This window comes from Balaenoptera musculus, chromosome 11, assembly GCF_009873245.2.
Source record: "Balaenoptera musculus isolate JJ_BM4_2016_0621 chromosome 11, mBalMus1.pri.v3, whole genome shotgun sequence".
Lineage (NCBI taxonomy): Eukaryota > Metazoa > Chordata > Mammalia > Artiodactyla > Balaenopteridae > Balaenoptera > Balaenoptera musculus.
The window spans coordinates 45,227,897-45,234,008 of NC_045795.1; the positions used below are offsets into that span (position 1 = coordinate 45,227,897).

At 41.1% G+C, this 6,112-nt stretch overlaps 1 non-coding gene across 1 annotated transcript; it reads right to left on the reverse strand.

Annotated features, from left to right (window-relative positions):
• Positions 1–5,671: 5,671 nt before the first annotated feature.
• LOC118904593 lies at positions 5,672–5,801 on the reverse strand. The gene has a single exon (XR_005022045.1). It is a non-coding gene; the product is annotated as a small nucleolar RNA SNORA42/SNORA80 family (small nucleolar RNA).
• Positions 5,802–6,112: the final 311 nt, after the last annotated feature.

Consider the following 6,112-nt stretch of genomic DNA (forward strand, 5'->3'; position numbering starts at 1 on the left):
TATTTTGTCTGATATGAGAATTGCTATTCCAGCATTCTTTTGATTTCCATTTGCATGGAATATCTTTTTCCATCCTCTCACTTTCAGTCTGTATGTGTCCCTAGGTCTGAAGTGGGTCTCTTGTAGACAGCATATGTATGGGTCTTGTTTTTGTATCCATTCAGCCAGTCTGTGTCTTTTGGTGGGAGCATTTAATCCATTTACATTTCAGGTAATTATCGATATGTATGTTCTTATTACCATTTTCTCTATTGTTTTGGGTTTGTTATTGTAGGTCTTTTCCTTCTCTTGTGTTTCCTGCCTAGAGAAGTTCCTTTAGCATTTGTTGTAAAGCTGGTTTGGTGGTGCTGAATTCTCTTAGCTTTTGCTTGTCTGTAAAGTTTTAATTTCTCCGTCGAATCTGAATGAGATTCTTGCTGGATACAGTAATCTTGGTTGTAGTTTTTTCCCTATCATCACTTTAAATATGCCCTGCCACTCCCTTCTGGCTTGCAGAGTTTCTACTGAAAGGTCAGCTGTTAACTTCATGGGGATTCCCTTGTATGTTATTTGTTGTTTTTCCCTTGCTGCTTTTAATATATTTTCTTTGTTTAATTTTTGATAGTTTGATGAATATGTGTCTTGGCATGTTTCTCCTTGGTTTTATCCTTTATGGGACTCTCTGCACTTCCTGGACTTGAGTAACTATTTCCTTTCCCATGTTAGGGAAGTTTTCAACTGTAATTTCATCAAATATTTTCTCAGGCCCTTTCTTTTTCTCTTCTTCTTCTGGGACCCTTATAATTCAAATGTTGGTGCGTTTAATGTTGTCCCAGAGGTCTCTATGACTGTCCTCAATTCTTTTCATTCTTTTTTCTTTATTCTGCTCTGTGGCAGTTATTTCCACGATTTTATCTTCCAGGTCACTTCTCTGTTTTCTGCCTCAGTTATTCTGCTATTGATTCCTTCTAGAGAATTTTTAATTTCGTTTATTGTGTTGTTCATCATTGTTTGTTTGCTCTTTAGTTCTTCTAGGTCCTTGTTAAACGTTTCTTGTATTTTCTCCATTCTATTTCCAAGATTTTGGATCATCTTTACTATCATTACTCTGAATTCTTTTTCAAGTAGACTGCCTCTTTCCTCTTCATCTGTTTGGTCTGGTGGATTTTTACCTTGCTCCCTCATCTGCTGCGTGTTTCTCTGTCTTCTCATTTTGCATATCTTACTGTGTTTGGGGTCTCCTTTTTGCAGGCTGCAGGTTCGTAGTTCCCGTTGTTTTTGGTGTCTGCCCCCAGTGGGTAAGGTTGGTTTAGTGGGTTGTGTAGGCTTCCTGTTGGAGGGGACTGGTTCCTGTGTTCTGCTGGTGGATGAGGCTGTATCTTGTCTTTCTGGTGGACAAGTCCATTTCCGGTGGTGTGTTTTGTGGTGTCTGTGACCTTATTATCATTTTAGGCAGCCTTTCTGCTAGTAAGTGGGGTTGTGTTCCTGTCTTGCTAGTTTTTTGGCATAGGGTGTCCAGCACTGCAACTTGCTCGTCATTGAGTGGAGCTGGGTCTTGGCATTAAGATGGAGATCTCTGGGAGATTTTTTATGTTTGATATTACATGGAGCTTGGAGGTCTCTCGTGGACCAATGTCCTGTGCTCTGCTCTCCCACCTCAGAGGCACAGGCCTAACACCCTGCCTGATCACCAAGATCCTGTCATCCACATAGCTCAGAATAAAAGGGAGAAAAAAAAGAAAGAAAGAAAGAAAAAAATAAAATAAAATAAAGTTATTAAAATAAAAATGAAAAGTAATTATTAAAAATTTTTTTAAATTAAAAAGTAATTTAAAAAAAAACAAGAAAGAAAGAAGAGATCAACCAAACCAAAAAACAAATCCATCAATCATAAGAAGCACTAAAAACTATACTATAAAACAAAAAGAACCCCAAAACGGGCAGGCAAAACCCTAGGACAAATGTAAAAGCAAAGCTATACAGACAAAATTACACACAGAAGCATAGACATACATACTCACAAAAAGAGAAAAAGGGAAATAAATATATATATCATTGCTCCCAAAGTCCACTGCCTCAATTTGGGGTGATTCATTGTCTATTCAGGTATTCCACAGATGCAGTGTACATCAACTTGATTGTGAAGATTTAATCCACTGCTCCTGAGGCTGTTGGGAGAGATTTCCCTTTCTCTTCTTTGTTTGCACAGCTGCTGGGGTTCAGCTTTGGATTTGGCCCTGCCTCTGTGTGTAGGTGGCCTGAGGGCATCTGTTCTTCACTCAGGACATGGTTAAAGTAGCAGCTGATTAGGGGTCTCTGGCTCACTCAGGACGGGAGGGAGGGAGCGGTACAGAATGCTGGGTGAGCCTGCAGCAGCAGAGTCCAGCTTGACATTGCACCAGCCTGATGCGTGCTGTGTGTTCTCCCAGGGAAGTTTTCCCTGGATCACGGGACCCTGGAAGTGGCTGGCTGCAAAGCCTCCTGGGAGGGGAGGTGTCAACAATGACCTGTCCTTGCACACAGGCTTCTTGGTGGCTGCAGCAGCAGCCTTAGCGTCTCATGCCCGTCTCTGGTGCCCACGCTGAGAGCCACAGCTCGCACCCATCTGTGGAGCTCATTTAAGCGGCACTCTGAATCCCCTCTCCTCGTGCACCATGAAACAAAGAGGCAAGAAGAAGTGTCTTTCCTCTTCGGCATTTCCAGACTTTTTCCCAGACTCCTTCCAGGATAGCTGTGGCACACTAGCCCCCTTCAGGCTGTGTTCATGCAGTGAACCCCTGCTCTCTCCCTGAGGTCTACGAAGCCAGAGCCTCTGAAGCCCAAACCTCAGCTCCCAGCCCCCACCTGTCTGGTGGGTGAGCAGGCAAGCCTCTCAGGCTGGTGACTGCTGGTTGGCACTGATGTTCTGTGTGGGAATCCCTCTGCTTTCCTCTCTGCACCCCTGTTGCTGTGCTCTCCTCCATGGCTCCAAAGCTTCCCCCCACCCCCTTCTTCTGCCAGTGAAGGGGTTTCCTAGTGTGTGGAAACTTTTCCTCCTTCACAGCTCCCCACCCAGTGGTGCAGGTCCCATCCCTATTCTTTTGTCTCTGTTTTTTCTTTTTTTTTTTTTGCCCTACCCAGATACGTGGGGAGTTTCTTGCCTTTTGGGAGGTCTGAGGTCTTCTGTCAGCGTTTAGTAGGTGTTCTGTAGGAGTTGTTCCACATGTAGATGTATTTCTGATATATTTGTGGGGAGGAAGGTGATCTCCTCTTCTTACTGTTCCACCATCTTGAATGTCCCCCCCAGGGCTGATTTAACAAAGTACCACAAACTGGGTCACTTAGAACAACAGAAATTTTATTGACTTAGTTCTGGAGGCTAGAAGCCCTAAATCAAGGTGCTGGTAAGGCCATACTCCCTCTGGAATCAGCAAGGGAATCTTTCTTTTCCTCTTCCTGGCTTCTGGTGGTTTGCTGGCCATCTTTGGTGTTCCTTGGTTTGTGGACATATCACTCTAATTCTTCGTCTTCACATGGCATTCTTCCTGTGTCTCTGTCTCTTCACATCATCTTCTTTTTTTGTAAGGGCCGCTGTCATGTTGGATTAGGGGCCCACCCTATTCCCGTATGACCTCATCCTAACTTAACTAATTACATTTCAATGCTCCTTTTCCAAATAAGGTCATATTCTGAGGTACTGGGGGTTAGGATTTCAGCATATGCATTTTGAGTGGACACAAGTTAACCCATAACAATCTCCCACTCAGGTAAAAACCTGAATGTCTTATTTCTGAAACCATGTACAAGCCCCTGTCCTTGTCTTTTGGAGTAAAAGGCTGACTCAAGAGTTAATGATTGGGAAATATGAAGATGTAGAAACAAAGAATAGCTTTTGGGCTGGGGAACTGGTAACAATTTAGACTATAAATCTGCCACATAGCACACTTACGAAACTCCCAGTTCCCTGAAAGATATAGATAAAGGCCTGACACGGATTCTTAAGTTGTTTTTACAGGAAGCACCCCTCCACCAGATGAAAATTGCTGACTGAAAGAATATAGAAACCAGAAGGTTGATGATGCTTAAAACTTCACCTTGATGCCAACCAATCTGAGAATCATGTGAGAGCTGATCACGCACCCTACAGCTCCCTCCCTTGCATGGCCTTTAAAACCCCTTCCCTGAAACCCATCAGGGAGTTTGGGTCTGTTGAGCATGAGCTGACTATTCTCCTTGCTTGGCACCTGCAATAAATGCTGTACTTACCTTCACCACAACCTGGTGTCAGTAGATTGGCTTTACTGTGCACGGGTGAACGGACCCAAGTTTGGTTTGGTAACATTTCCAAATGAACTTTTTTTAGTGCAGGATTGTGCTTCCAGCTGGCAATGATCAGTGCAGAAATCCTGCTTCTTTGGGAGAGACAGCAGTCACTACAAGTGTATCAGAACTTGACCTATCTCTTCATGCTTTTAGGAAGCCGGCCTCATCAGTTATCTAATACTGTTAATGTATATGTGGACAGCTCATCATTTAATTGTCCATCCATGAAAGCCTGGACTGGCTGACAGGACATTTGCTTCTCACTAAGCATAACTTGAAATTATTTAAAAATTTCTGTTTTTTTCCAGATACAAAATATTAACATTTATTAGAAAAGATAATGTATAGAGTTTCTATTTTTAGAATCTGGTCTAATTGTATTGTAGGAGAGGATTTTAGTTATTGGGAGCATCTATCAGACTTAGAAGATTGTAAGTCCTCTTCTGCAGCCTGTAATCACCAGGATCACTCTGTGTCTGGAAACCAAGTTTGTCTGGACTATGGTCTAATTTTCCTGTTCATTATTAGGGGTATGGGATTTTGTAATTTTTCTGCTTTATGTATCTCTGGATTGGGTGTAGGTCAATAATACTGATCTAAGATAAATCACAAAAATCATGTACACAAGGTAAAACATATTCTTTTAAAGTACATATTGACCACATATTGATTCATAAGTTATATCAACAAATTTCAAGAAATAGGTATCATATGGAACATTTTCCCTCATCTTAAAACAATCTGATTAGAAATTAACAATAAAAGATGTGTTTGAAAACCAAAAAACAAATTCCCAAGCTCCTGGCTTACAAATTTTTTAGAATGGAACAGTAATGAAAGTACATATCAAAACCTCTGAGATGCAGATAAAGTGGTATTCAGAAAAATACCACATTTTATTAGGAAAATAATATTTATTTTAAGTTTATTAGGAAATAATAAGTTTATTAGGAAATAATATTTTATAGGTTTTGTGTTGGTTGTTTTCTACCTATTCATCTTTTGAAAGAGATGCTATGTATTCAGGCTATATTTTTCAATAGACAAGATGTTATATGGTCTTTTTCTATCATCTCTTTGTCCATTGAGTCAAGACTGAATCCACTTCTCAGATTTACTTGGAGGACAGGCTGAGAAAAAGCATACTCAGTCTTCCATTTCAGGGCAAACTGAATTAATCCCTTCTATGCTTTGTGGAGAGTCTTTCCAGATGTTTGCTTTAAGTTGTCTGTCAATCTTAATTTTGGGTGGTGGTGTGTTTTCACCTTTTCCTATAGCTTGATAAGTACTTTAGTGAAAAGTAGGAAAGACCGTATTAAAGGGTGTTAACAAACACCATTTTAAAAAAGAATCCTGCTGTTTGTTCCTTTGCTTTTTTTTTTTTTTCCCCCACTGTGCAACCCGCTTCAGTGCCTGCAGCCTATGGGCAGAGGCCAGGCAATGGTTCAGGGCCAGTCTGCTCTGGCATGGGACACTATGAGAGGCCCAGGGGGACTGTTCCTTTGCTTTTGAAGCAATGAAGTTATGAGCAAGTTAAATTAGTTTACCTATGCCATACTTTGATCAAATGCAGGCAGAATTCAGGCAGATGTCAGGTTAGTTCAAGTCTATAATCACTACTTTGCTGTCTCTGTGCTGGTTTTGTAATTTGCTTAGAGAAGGAGCCCTCCTTATCCTTTGTGTTCCTGAGTGACATATACACCAATGATATAATTTTCTTCTCCATTTTACCTTAAACAGATATCCCTTATCTGCTTTCATTCCGAGGTTTGCAGATTTCTTAACAGGTTTATTCACTAAAAGCCCCAGTAGACTCTAAGACAATTGCAAA